Genomic DNA, 14,231 nt, shown 5'->3' with positions numbered 1-14,231 from the left:
AGCTGCGCACACAATCGCAGTGTTGTACAGCTTGTTTCATCACCTTTGCGAAGCTGCCGCTCTCTCCGGCTCCCGGAGACGAAGAAGCTGCTTCTTCGCGCAAAGACGATTCTGCCGCTCACAGTGCTCTGCGGTGTGCGCCTTCTGCCAAAAGAGGCCCGGGAGCGGTGTTTAGCTCTGCAGAGCACCGTACCTTCGTCTTTAGCCTCTCTTCTCGTCTACATCTTAGCAAAAAGCTTTTCCACTCTGTCTGGCAAGGAGAAACTGTGCCAGCACAGAAAACATCTCCCATCGTGTTCTAGAGGCTGCACGGAGGTCTGCCGAGTGTTTTGCAAGAAGAGAAAGAAAGTTGTCCAAAACAGCTTGCAATCGAATGTTCATGTGAATAGAAAAGCAGGAGAGTGGTCAGGTACTGTTTTCTCTCAGTTGGCAAGCTGCGCACACAATTCGCAGTGTTGTACAGCTTGTTTCATCACCTTTGCCAAGCTGCCGCTCTCTCCGGCTCCCGGAGACGAAGAAGCTGCTTCTTCGCGCAAAGACGATTCTGCCGCTCACAGTGCTCTGCGGTGTGCGCCTTCTGCCGAAAGAGGTCCGGGAGCGGTGCTTAGCTCTGCCGAGCACCGTACCTTCGTCTTTAGCCTCTCTTCTCGTCTACATCTTAGCAAAAAGCTTTTCCACTCTGTCTGGCAAGGAGAAACTGTGCCAGCACAGAAAACATCTCCCATCGTGTTCTAGAGGCTGCACGGAGGTCTGCCGAGTGTTTTGCAAGAAGAGAAAGAAAGTTGTCCAAAACAGCTTCCAATCGAATGTTCATGTGAATACAAAAGGCAGGAGAGTGGTCAGGTACTGTTTTCTCTCAGTTGGCAAGCTGCGCACACAATCGCAGTGTTGTACAGCTTGTTTCATCACCTTTGCCAAGCTGCCGCTCTCTCCGGCTCCCGGAGACGAAGAAGCTGCTTCTTCGCGCAAAGACGATTCTGCCGCTCACAGTGCTCTGCGGTGTGCGCCTTCTGCCGAAAGAGGCCCGGGAGCGGTGCTTAGCTCTGCAGAGCACCGTACCTTCGTCTTTAGCCTCTCTTCTCGTCTACATCTTAGCAAAAAGCTTTTCCACTCTGTCTGGCAAGGAGAAACTGTGCCAGCACAAAAAACATCTCCCATCGTGTTCTAGAGGCTGCACGGAGATCTGCCGAGTGTTTTGCAAGAAGAGAAAGAAAGTTGTCCAAAACAGCTTGCAATCGAATGCACATGTGAATAGAAAAGGCAGGAGAGTGGTCAGGTACTGTTTTCTCTCACTTGGCAAGCTGCGCACACAATCGCAGTGTTGTACAGCTTGTTTCATCACCTTTGCCAAGCTGCCGCTCTCTCCGGCTCCCGGAGACGAAGAAGCTGCTTCTTCGCGCAAAGACGATGCTGCCGCTCACAGTGCTCTGCGGCGTGCGCCTTCTGCCGAAAGAGGTCCGGGTGCGGTGCTTAGCTCTGCAGAGCACCGTACCTTCGTCTTTAGCCTCTCTTCTCGTCTACATCTTAGCAAAAAGCTTTTCCACTCTGTCTGGCAAGGAGAAACTGTGCCAGCACAAAAAACATCTCCCATCGTGTTCTAGAGGCTGCACGGAGATCTGCAGAGTGTTTTGCAAGAAGAGAAAGAAAGTTGTCCAAAACAGCTTCCAATCGAATGTTCATGTGAATAGAAAAGGCAGGAGAGTGGTCAGGTACTGTTTTCTCTCAGTTGGCAAGCTGCGCACACAATCGCAGTGTTGTACAGCTTGTTTCATCACCTTTGCGAAGCTGCCGCTCTCTCCGGCTCCCGGAGACGAAGAAGCTGCTTCTTCGCGCAAAGACGATTCTGCCGCTCACAGTGCTCTGCGGTGTGCGCCTTCTGCCGAAAGAGGTCCGGGAGCGGTGCTTAGCCCTGCAGAGCACCGTACCTTCGTCTTTAGCCTCTCTTCTCGTCTACATCTTAGCAAAAAGCTTTTCCACTCTGTCTGGCAAGGAGAAAATGTGCCAGCACAGTAAACATCTCCCATCGTGTTCTAGAGGCTGCACGGAGGTCTGCCGGGTGTTTTGCAAGAAGAGAAAGAAAGTTGTCCAAAACAGCTTGCAATCGAATGTTCATGTGAATAGAAAAGGCAGGAGAGTGGTCAGGTACTGTTTTCTCTCACTTGGCAAGCTGCGCACACAATCGCAGTGTTGTACAGCTTGTTTCATCACCTTTGCGAAGCTGCCGCTCTCTCCGGCTCCCGGAGACGAAGAAGCTGCTTCTTCGCGCAAAGACGATTCTGCCGCTCACAGTGCTCTGCGGTGTGCGCCTTCTGCCGAAAGAGGTCCGGGAGCGGTGCTTAGCTCTGCCGAGCACCGTACCTTCGTCTTTAGCCTCTCTTCTCGTCTACATCTTAGCAAAAAGCTTTTCCACTCTGTCTGGCAAGGAGAAACTGTGCCAGCACAGAAAACATCTCCCATCGTGTTCTAGAGGCTGCACGGAGGTCTGCCGAGTGTTTTGCAAGAAGAGAAAGAAAGTTGTCCAAAACAGCTTCCAATCGAATGTTCATGTGAATAGAAAAGGCAGGAGAGTGGTCAGGTACTGTTTTTTCTCAGTTGGCAAGCTGCGCACACAATCGCAGTGTTGTACAGCTTGTTTCATCACCTTTGCCAAGCTGCCGCTCTCTCCGGCTCCCGGAGACGAAGAAGCTGCTTCTTCGCGCAAAGACGATTCTGCCGCTCACAGTGCTCTGCGGCGTGCGCCTTCTGCCGAAAGAGGTCCGGGTGCGGTGCTTAGCTCTGCAGAGCACCGTACCTTCGTCTTTAGCCTCTCTTCTCGTCTACATCTTAGCAAAAAGCTTTTCCACTCTGTCTGGCAAGGAGAAACTGTGCCAGCACAGAAAACATCTCCCATCGTGTTCTAGAGGCTGCACGGAGGTCTGCCGAGTGTTTTGCAAGAAGAGAAAGAAAGTTGTCCAAAACAGCTTGCAATCGAATGTTCATGTGAATAGAAAAGGCAGCAGAGTGGTCAGGTACTGTTTTCTCTCAGTTGGCAAGCTGCGCACACAATCGCAGTGTTGTACAGCTTGTTTCATCACCTTTGCGAAGCTGCCGCTCTCTCCGGCTCCCGGAGACGAAGAAGCTGCTTCTTCGCGCAAAGACGATTCTGCCGCTCACAGTGCTCTGCGGCGTGCGCCTTCTGCCGAAAGAGGTCCGGGTGCGGTGCTTAGCTCTGCAGAGCACCGTACCTTCGTCTTTAGCCTCTCTTCTCGTCTACATCTTAGCAAAAAGCTTTTCCACTCTGTCTGGCAAGGAGAAACTGTGCCAGCACAGAAAACATCTCCCATCGTGTTCTAGAGGCTGCACGGAGATCTGCCGAGTGTTTTGCAAGAAGAGAAAGAAAGATGTCCAAAACAGCTTCCAATCGAATGTTCATGTGAATAGAAAAGGCAGGAGAGTGGTCAGGTAGTGTTTTCTCTCAGTTGGCAAGCTGCGCACACAATCGCAGTGTTGTACAGCTTGTTTCATCACCTTTGCGAAGCTGCCGCTCTCTCCGGCTCCCGGAGACGAAGAAGCTGCTTCTTCGCGCAAAGACGATTCTGCCGCTCACGGTGCTCTGCGGTGTGCGCCTTCTGCCGAAAGAGGCCCGGGAGCGGTGCTTAGCCCTGCAGAGCACCGTACCTTCGTCTTTAGCCTCTCTTCTCGTCTACATCTTAGCAAAAAGCTTTTCCACTCTGTCTGGCAAGGAGAAACTCTGCCAGCACAGAAAACATCTCCCATCGTGTTCTAGAGGCTGCACGGAGGTCTGCCGAGTGTTTTGCAAGAAGAGAAAGAAAGTTGTCCAAAACAGCTTGCAATCGAATGTTCATGTGAATAGAAAAGGCAGCAGAGTGGTCAGGTACTGTTTTCTCTCAGTTGGCAAGCTGCGCACACAATCGCAGTGTTGTACAGCTTGTTTCATCACCTTTGCCAAGCTGCCGCTCTCTCCGGCTCCCGGAGACGAAGAAGCTGCTTCTTCGCGCAAAGACGATTCTGCCGCTCACAGTGCTCTGCGGCGTGCGCCTTCTGCCGAAAGAGGTCCGGGAGCGGTGCTTAGCTCTGCAGAGCACCGTACCTTCGTCTTTAGCCTCTCTTCTCGTCTACATCTTAGCAAAAATCTTTTCCACTCTGTCTGGAAAGGAGAAACTTTGCCAGCTGTAAAAAACATCTCCCATCGTGTTCTAGAGGCTGCACGGAGGTCTGCCGAGTGTTTTGCAAGAAGAGAAAGAAAGTTGTCCAAAACAGCTTGCAATCGAATATTCCTCTGAATAGAAAGCAGGAGTGTGGTCAGGTACTGTTTTCTCTCCGTTGGCAAGCTGCGCACACAATCGCAGTGTTGTACAGCTTGTTTCATCACCTTTGCCAAGTTGTCGACCTCTCCGGCTCCCGGAGACGAAGAAGCTGCTTCTTCGCGCAAAGACGATTCTGCCGCTCACAGTGCTCTGCGGTGTGCGCCTTCTGCCGAAAGAGGTCCGGGAGCGGTGCTTAGCTCTGCAGAGCACCGTACCTTCGTCTTTAGCCTCTCTTCTCGTCTACATCTCAGCAAAAATCTTTTCCACTGTGCCTGGCAAGGGGAAATTGTGCCAGCACAAAAAACATCTCCCATCGTGTTCTAGAGGCTGCACGGAGGTTTGCCGAGTGTTTTGCAAGAAGAGAAAGAAAGTTGTCCAAAACAGCTTCCAATCGAATGTTCATGTGAATAGAAAAGGCAGGAGAGTGGTCAGGTACTGTTTTCTCTCAGTTGGCAAGCTGCGCACACAATTCGCAGTGTTGTACAACTTGTTTCATCACCTTTGCCAAGCTGCCGCTCTCTCCGGCTCCCGGAGACGAAGAAGCTGCTTCTTCGCGCAAAGACGATTCTGCCGCTCACAGTGCTCTGCGGTGTGCGCCTTCTGCCGAAAGAGGTCCGGGAGCGGTGCTTAGCTCTGCAGAGCACCGTACCCTCGTCTTTAGCCTCTCTTCTCGTCTACATCTTAGCAAAAAGCTTTTCCACTCTGTCTGGCAAGGAGAAACTGTGCCAGCACAAAAAACATCTCCCATCGTGTTCTAGAGGCTGCACGGAGGTCTGCCGAGTGTTTTGCAAGAAGAGAAAGAAAGTTGTCCAAAACAGCTTGCAATCGAATGTTCATGTGAATAGAAAAGGCAGCAGAGTGGTCAGGTACTGTTTTCTCTCAGTTGGCAAGCTGCGCACACAATCGCAGTGTTGTACAGCTTGTTTCATCACCTTTGCCAAGCTGCCGCTCTCTCCGGCTCCCGGAGACGAAGAAGCTTCTTCTTCGCGCAAAGACGATTCTGCCGCTCACAGTGCTCTGCGGTGTGCGCCTTCTGCCGAAAGAGGCCCGGGAGCGGTGCTTAGCTCTGCAGAGCACCGTACCTTCGTCTTTAGCCTCTCTTCTCGTCTACATCTTAGCAAAAAGCTTTTCCACTCTGTCTGGCAAGGAGAAACTGTGCCAGCACAAAAAACATCTCCCATCGTGTTCTAGAGGCTGCACGGAGATCTGCCGAGTGTTTTGCAAGAAGAGAAAGAAAGTTGTCCAAAACAGCTTGCAATCGAATGCACATGTGAATAGAAAAGGCAGGAGAGTGGTCAGGTACTGTTTTCTCTCAGTTGGCAAGCTGCGCACACAATCGCAGTGTTGTACAGCTTGTTTCATCACCTTTGCGAAGCTGCCGCTCTCTCCGGCTCCCGGAGACGAAGAAGCTGCTTCTTCGCGCAAAGACGATTCTGCCGCTCACAGTGCTCTGCGGCGTGCGCCTTCTGCCGAAAGAGGTCCGGGTGCGGTGCTTAGCTCTGCAGAGCACCGTACCTTCGTCTTTAGCCTCTCTTCTCGTCTACATCTTAGCAAAAAGCTTTTCCACTCTGTCTGGCAAGGAGAAACTGTGCCAGCACAAAAAACATCTCCCATCGTGTTCTAGAGGCTGCACGGAGATCTGCCGAGTGTTTTGCAAGAAGAGAAAGAAAGTTGTCCAAAACAGCTTGCAATCGAATGCACATGTGAATAGAAAAGGCAGGAGAGTGGTCAGGTACTGTTTTCTCTCACTTGGCACGCTGCGCACACAATCGCAGTGTTGTACAGCTTGTTTCATCACCTTTGCGAAGCTGCCGCTCTCTCCGGCTCCCGGAGACGAAGAAGCTGCTTCTTCGCGCAAAGACGATTCTGCCGCTCACAGTGCTCTGCGGCGTGCGCCTTCTGCCGAAAGAGGTCCGGGTGCGGTGCTTAGCTCTGCAGAGCACCGTACCTTCGTCTTTAGCCTCTCTTCTCGTCTACATCTTAGCAAAAAGCTTTTCCACTCTGTCTGGCAAGGAGAAACTGTGCCAGCACAGAAAACATCTCCCATCGTGTTCTAGAGGCTGCACGGAGATCTGCCGAGTGTTTTGCAAGAAGAGAAAGAAAGTTGTCCAAAACAGCTTCCAATCGAATGTTCATGTGAATAGAAAAGGCAGGAGAGTGGTCAGGTACTGTTTTCTCTCAGTTGGCAAGCTGCGCACACAATCGCAGTGTTGTACAGCTTGTTTCATCACCTTTGCGAAGCTGCCGCTCTCTCCGGCTCCCGGAGACGAAGAAGCTGCTTCTTCGCGCAAAGACGATTCTGCCGCTCACGGTGCTCTGCGTTGTGCGCCTTCTGCCGAAAGAGGCCCGGGAGCGGTGCTTAGCCCTGCAGAGCACCGTACCTTCGTCTTTAGCCTCTCTTCTCGTCTACATCTTAGCAAAAAGCTTTTCCACTCTGTCTGGCAAGGAGAAACTGTGCCAGCACAGAAAACATCTCCCATCGTGTTCTAGAGGCTGCACGGAGGTCTGCCGAGTGTTTTGCAAGAAGAGAAATAAAGTTGTCCAAAACAGCTTGCAATCGAATGTTCATGTGAATAGAAAAGGCAGCAGAGTGGTCAGGTACTGTTTTCTCTCAGTTGGCAAGCTGCGCACACAATCGCAGTGTTGTACAGCTTGTTTCATCACCTTTGCCAAGCTGCCGCTCTCTCCGGCTCCCGGAGACGAAGAAGCTGCTTCTTCGCGCAAAGACGATTCTGCCGCTCACAGTGCTCTGCGGCGTGCGCCTTCTGCCGAAAGAGGTCCGGGAGCGGTGCTTAGCTCTGCAGAGCACCGTACCTTCGTCTTTAGCCTCTCTTCTCGTCTACATCTTAGCAAAAAGCTTTTCCACTCTGTCTGGCAAGGAGAAACTTTGCCAGCTGAAAAAAACATCTCCCATCGTGTTCTAGAGGCTGCACGGAGGTCTGCCGAGTGTTTTGCAAGAAGAGAAAGAAAGTTGTCCAAAACAGCTTGCAATCGAATATTCCTCTGAATAGAAAGCAGGAGTGTGGTCAGGTACTGTTTTCTCTCCGTTGGCAAGCTGCGCACACAATCGCAGTGTTGTACAGCTTGTTTCATCACCTTTGCCAAGTTGTCGACCTCTCCGGCTCCCGGAGACGAAGAAGCTGCTTCTTCGCGCAAAGACGATTCTGCCGCTCACAGTGCTCTGCGGTGTGCGCCTTCTGCCGAAAGAGGTCCGGGAGCGGTGCTTAGCTCTGCAGAGCACCGTACCTTCGTCTTTAGCCTCTCTTCTCGTCTACATCTCAGCAAAAATCTTTTCCACTGTGCCTGGCAAGGGGAAATTGTGCCAGCACAAAAAACATCTCCCATCGTGTTCTAGAGGCTGCACGGAGGTTTGCCGAGTGTTTTGCAAGAAGAGAAAGAAAGTTGTCCAAAACAGCTTCCAATCGAATGTTCATGTGAATAGAAAAGGCAGGAGAGTGGTCAGGTACTGTTTTCTCTCAGTTGGCAAGCTGCGCACACAATTCGCAGTGTTGTACAACTTGTTTCATCACCTTTGCCAAGCTGCCGCTCTCTCCGGCTCCCGGAGACGAAGAAGCTGCTTCTTCGCGCAAAGACGATTCTGCCGCTCACAGTGCTCTGCGGTGTGCGCCTTCTGCCGAAAGAGGTCCGGGAGCGGTGCTTAGCTCTGCAGAGCACCGTACCCTCGTCTTTAGCCTCTCTTCTCGTCTACATCTTAGCAAAAAGCTTTTCCACTCTGTCTGGCAAGGAGAAACTGTGCCAGCACAAAAAACATCTCCCATCGTGTTCTAGAGGCTGCACGGAGGTCTGCCGAGTGTTTTGCAAGAAGAGAAAGAAAGTTGTCCAAAACAGCTTGCAATCGAATGTTCATGTGAATAGAAAAGGCAGCAGAGTGGTCAGGTACTGTTTTCTCTCAGTTGGCAAGCTGCGCACACAATCGCAGTGTTGTACAGCTTGTTTCATCACCTTTGCCAAGCTGCCGCTCTCTCCGGCTCCCGGAGACGAAGAAGCTTCTTCTTCGCGCAAAGACGATTCTGCCGCTCACAGTGCTCTGCGGTGTGCGCCTTCTGCCGAAAGAGGCCCGGGAGCGGTGCTTAGCTCTGCAGAGCACCGTACCTTCGTCTTTAGCCTCTCTTCTCGTCTACATCTTAGCAAAAAGCTTTTCCACTCTGTCTGGCAAGGAGAAACTGTGCCAGCACAAAAAACATCTCCCATCGTGTTCTAGAGGCTGCACGGAGATCTGCCGAGTGTTTTGCAAGAAGAGAAAGAAAGTTGTCCAAAACAGCTTGCAATCGAATGCACATGTGAATAGAAAAGGCAGGAGAGTGGTCAGGTACTGTTTTCTCTCAGTTGGCAAGCTGCGCACACAATCGCAGTGTTGTACAGCTTGTTTCATCACCTTTGCGAAGCTGCCGCTCTCTCCGGCTCCCGGAGACGAAGAAGCTGCTTCTTCGCGCAAAGACGATTCTGCCGCTCACAGTGCTCTGCGGCGTGCGCCTTCTGCCGAAAGAGGTCCGGGTGCGGTGCTTAGCTCTGCAGAGCACCGTACCTTCGTCTTTAGCCTCTCTTCTCGTCTACATCTTAGCAAAAAGCTTTTCCACTCTGTCTGGCAAGGAGAAACTGTGCCAGCACAAAAAACATCTCCCATCGTGTTCTAGAGGCTGCACGGAGATCTGCAGAGTGTTTTGCAAGAAGAGAAAGAAAGTTGTCCAAAACAGCTTGCAATCGAATGTTCATGTGAATAGAAAAGGCAGGAGAGTGGTCAGGTACTGTTTTCTCTCAGTTGGCAAGCTGCGCACACAATCGCAGTGTTGTACAGCTTGTTTCATCACCTTTGCGAAGCTGCCGCTCTCTCCGGCTCCCGGAGACGAAGAAGCTGCTTCTTCGCGCAAAGACGATTCTGCCGCTCACAGTGCTCTGCGGTGTGCGCCTTCTGCCGAAAGAGGTCCGGGAGCGGTGCTTAGCCCTGCAGAGCACCGTACCTTCGTCTTTAGCCTCTCTTCTCGTCTACATCTTAGCAAAAAGCTTTTCCACTCTGTCTGGCAAGGAGAAACTGTGCCAGCACAGTAAACATCTCCCATCGTGTTCTAGAGGCTGCACGGAGGTCTGCCGGGTGTTTTGCAAGAAGAGAAAGAAAGTTGTCCAAAACAGCTTGCAATCGAATGTTCATGTGAATAGAAAAGGCAGGAGAGTGGTCAGGTACTGTTTTCTCTCAGTTGGCAAGCTGCGCACACAATCGCAGTGTTGTACAGCTTGTTTCATCACCTTTGCCAAGCTGCCGCTCTCTCCGGCTCCCGGAGACGAAGAAGCTGCTTCTTCGCGCAAAGACGATTCTGCCGCTCACAGTGCTCTGCGGTGTGCGCCTTCTGCCGAAAGACGCCCGGGAGCGGTGCTTAGCTCTGCAGAGCACCGTACCTTCGTCTTTAGCCTCTCTTCTCGTCTACATCTTAGCAAAAAGCTTTTCCACTCTGTCTGGCAAGGAGAAACTGTGCCAGCACAGAAAACATCTCCCATCGTGTTCTAGAGGCTGCACGGAGGTCTGCCGAGTGTTTTGCAAGAAGAGAAAGAAAGTTGTCCAAAACAGCTTGCAATCGAATGTTCATGTGAATAGAAAAGGCAGGAGAGTGGTCAGGTACTGTTTTCTCTCAGTTGGCAAGCTGCGCACACAATCGCAGTGTTGTACAGCTTGTTTCATCACCTTTGCGAAGTTGCCGCTCTCTCCGGCTCCCGGAGACGAAGAAGCTGCTTCTTCGCGCAAAGACGATTCTGCCGCTCACAGTGCTCTGCAGCGTGCGTCTTCTGCCGAAAGAGGCCCGCGAGCTGTGCTTAGCTCTGCAGAGCACCGTACCTTCGTCTTTAGGCTCTCTTCTCGTCTACATCTTAGCAAAAAGCTTTTCCACTCTGTCTGGCAAGGAGAAACAGTGCCAGCACAGAAAACATCTCCCATCGTGTTCTAGAGGCTGCACGGAGGTCTGCCGAGTGTTTTGCAAGAAGAGAAAGAAAGTTGTCCAAAACAGCTTCCAATCGAATGTTCATGTGAATAGAAAAGGCAGCAGAGTGGTCAGGTACTGTTTTCTCTCAGTTGGCAAGCTGCGCACACAATCGCAGTGTTGTACAGCTTGTTTCATCACCTTTGCGAAGTTGCCGCTCTCTCCGGCTCCCGGAGACGAAGAAGCTGCTTCTTCGCGCAAAGACGATTCTGCCGCTCACAGTGCTCTGCAGCGTGCGTCTTCTGCCGAAAGAGGCCCGCGAGCTGTGCTTAGCTCTGCAGAGCACCGTACCTTCGTCTTTAGGCTCTCTTCTCGTCTACATCTTAGCAAAAAGCTTTTCCACTCTGTCTGGCAAGGAGAAACAGTGCCAGCACAGAAAACATCTCCCATCGTGTTCTAGAGGCTGCACGGAGGTCTGCCGAGTGTTTTGCAAGAAGAGAAAGAAAGTTGTCCAAAACAGCTTCCAATCGAATGTTCATGTGAATAGAAAAGGCAGCAGAGTGGTCAGGTACTGTTTTCTCTCAGTTGGCAAGCTGCGCACACAATCGCAGTGTTGTACAGCTTGTTTCATCACCTTTGCCAAGCTGCCGCTCTCTCCGGCTCCCGGAGACGAAGAAGCTGCTTCTTCGCGCAAAGACGATTCTGCCGCTCACAGTGCTCTGCGGTGTGCGCCTTCTGCCGAAAGAGGTCCGGGAGCGGTGCTTAGCTCTGCAGAGAACCGTACCTTCGTCTTTAGCCTCTCTTCTCGTCTACATCTTAGCAAAACCTTTTCCACTCTGTCTGGCAAGGAGAAACTTTGCCAGCAGAAAAAAACATTTCCCATCGTGTTCTAGAGGCTGCACGGAGGTCTGCCGAGTGTTTTGCAAGAAGAGAAAGAAAGTTGTCCAAAACAGCTTCCAATCGAATTTTCATGTGAATAGAAAAGGCAGGAGAGTGGTCAGGTACTGTTTTCTCTCAGTTGACAAGCTGCGCACACAATCGCAGTGTTGTACAGCTTGTTTCATCACCTTTGCGAAGCTGCCGCTCTCTCCGGCTCCCGGAGACGAAGAAGCTGCTTCTTCGCGCAAGGACGATTCTGCCGCTCACAGTGCTCTGCGGTGTGCGCCTTCTGCCGAAAGAGGCCCGGGAGCGGTGTTTAGCTCTGCAGAGCACCGTACCTTCGTCTTTAGCCTCTCTTCTCGTCTACATCTTAGCAAAAAGCTTTTCCACTCTGTCTGGCAAGGAGAAACTGTGCCAGCACAGAAAACATCTCCCATCGTGTTCTAGAGGCTGCACGGAGGTCTGCCGAGTGTTTTGCAAGAAGAGAAAGAAAGTTGTCCAAAACAGCTTGCAATCGAATGTTCATGTGAATAGAAAAGCAGGAGAGTGGTCAGGTACTGTTTTCTCTCACTTGGCAAGCTGCGCACACAATTCGCAGTGTTGTACAGCTTGTTTCATCACCTTTGCCAAGCTGCCGCTCTCTCCGGCTCCCGGAGACGAAGAAGCTGCTTCTTCGCGCAAAGACGATTCTGCCGCTCACAGTGCTCTGCGGTGTGCGCCTTCTGCCGAAAGAGGTCCGGGAGCGGTGCTTAGCTCTGCCGAGCACCGTACCTTCGTCTTTAGCCTCTCTTCTCGTCTACATCTTAGCAAAAAGCTTTTCCACTCTGTCTGGCAAGGAGAAACTGTGCCAGCACAGAAAACATCTCCCATCGTGTTCTAGAGGCTGCACGGAGGTCTGCCGAGTGTTTTGCAAGAAGAGAAAGAAAGTTGTCCAAAACAGCTTGCAATCGAATGTTCATGTGAATAGAAAAGGCAGGAGAGTGGTCAGGTACTGTTTTTTCTCAGTTGGCAAGCTGCGCACACAATCGCAGTGTTGTACAGCTTGTTTCATCACCTTTGCCAAGCTGCCGCTCTCTCCGGCTCCCGGAGACGAAGAAGCTGCTTCTTCGCGCAAAGACGATTCTGCCGCTCACAGTGCTCTGCGGCGTTCGCCTTCTGCCGAAAGAGGTCCGGGTGCGGTGCTTAGCTCTGCAGAGCACCGTACCTTCGTCTTTAGCCTCTCTTCTCGTCTACATCTTAGCAAAAAGCTTTTCCACTCTGTCTGGCAAGGAGAAACTGTGCCAGCACAGAAAACATCTCCCATCGTGTTCTAGAGGCTGCACGGAGGTCTGCCGAGTGTTTTGCAAGAAGAGAAAGAAAGTTGTCCAAAACAGCTTGCAATCGAATGTTCATGTGAATAGAAAAGGCAGCAGAGTGGTCAGGTACTGTTTTCTCTCAGTTGGCAAGCTGCGCACACAATCGCAGTGTTGTACAGCTTGTTTCATCACCTTTGCCAAGCTGCCGCTTTCTCCGGCTCCCGGAGACGAAGAAGCTGCTTCTTCGCGCAAAGACGATTCTGCCGCTCACAGTGCTCTGCGGTGTGCGGCTTCTGCCGAAAGAGGTCCGGGAGCGGTGCTTAGCTCTGCAGAGCACCGTACCTTCGTCTTTAGCCTCTCTTCTCGTCTACATCTTAGCAAAAAGCTTTTCCACTCTGTCTGGCAAGGAGAAACTGTGCCAGCACAAAAAACATCTCCCATCGTGTTCTAGAGGCTGCACGGAGATCTGCCGAGTGTTTTGCAAGAAGAGAAAGAAAGTTGTCCAAAACAGCTTGCAATCGAATGCACATGTGAATAGAAAAGGCAGGAGAGTGGTCAGGTACTGTTTTCTCTCACTTGGCAAGCTGCGCACACAATCGCAGTGTTGTACAGCTTGTTTCATCACCTTTGCGAAGCTGCCGCTCTCTCCGGCTCCCGGAGACGAAGAAGCTGCTTCTTCGCGCAAAGACGATTCTGCCGCTCACAGTGCTCTGCGGCGTGCGCCTTCTGCCGAAAGAGGTCCGGGTGCGGTGCTTAGCTCTGCAGAGCACCGTACCTTCGTCTTTAGCCTCTCTTCTCGTCTACATCTTAGCAAAAAGCTTTTCCACTCTGTCTGGCAAGGAGAAACTGTGCCAGCACAGAAAACATCTCCCATCGTGTTCTAGAGGCTGCACGGAGATCTGCCGAGTGTTTTGCAAGAAGAGAAAGAAAGATGTCCAAAACAGCTTCCAATCGAATGTTCATGTGAATAGAAAAGGCAGGAGAGTGGTCAGGTACTGTTTTCTCTCAGTTGGCAAGCTGCGCACACAATTCGCAGTGTTGTACAGCTTGTTTCATCACCTTTGCCAAGCTGCCGCTCTCTCCGGCTCCCGGAGACGAAGAAGCTGCTTCTTCGCGCAAAGACGATTCTGCCGCTCACAGTGCTCTGCGGTGTGCGCCTTCTGCCGAAAGAGGTCCGGGAGCGGTGCTTAGCTCTGCCGAGCACCGTACCTTCGTCTTTAGCCTCTCTTCTCGTCTACATCTTAGCAAAAAGCTTTTCCACTCTGTCTGGCAAGGAGAAACTGTGCCAGCACAGAAAACATCTCCCATCGTGTTCTAGAGGCTGCACGGAGGTCTGCCGAGTGTTTTGCAAGAAGAGAAAGAAAGTTGTCCAAAACAGCTTCCAATCGAATGTTCATGTGAATAGAAAAGGCAGGAGAGTGGTCAGGTACTGTTTTTTCTCAGTTGGCAAGCTGCGCACACAATCGCAGTGTTGTACAGCTTGTTTCATCACCTTTGCCAAGCTGCCGCTCTCTCCGGCTCCCGGAGACGAAGAAGCTGCTTCTTCGCGCAAAGACGATTCTGCCGCTCACAGTGCTCTGCGGTGTGCGCCTTCTGCCGAAAGAGGTCCGGGAGCGGTGCTTAGCTCTGCAGAGCACCGTACCTTCGTCTTTAGCCTCTCTTCTCGTCTACATCTCAGCAAAAAGCTTTTCCACTGTGCCTGGCAAGGGGAAATTGTGCCAGCACAAAAAACATCTCCCATCGTGTTCTAGAGGCTGCACGGAGGTTTGCCGAGTGTTTTGCAAGAAGAGAAAGAAAGTTGTCCAAAACAGCTTCCAATCGAA

The sequence above is a fragment of the Melozone crissalis genome, unplaced genomic scaffold, assembly GCF_028551555.1.
Source record: "Melozone crissalis strain CALT ecotype California unplaced genomic scaffold, PUWL_Pcris_2 ptg000008l_1, whole genome shotgun sequence".
In the NCBI taxonomy this organism is placed as follows: Eukaryota; Metazoa; Chordata; class Aves; order Passeriformes; family Passerellidae; genus Melozone; species Melozone crissalis.
The sequence above is the reverse complement of the archived record's forward strand: the minus strand, read 5'-3'. Positions refer to the sequence as shown.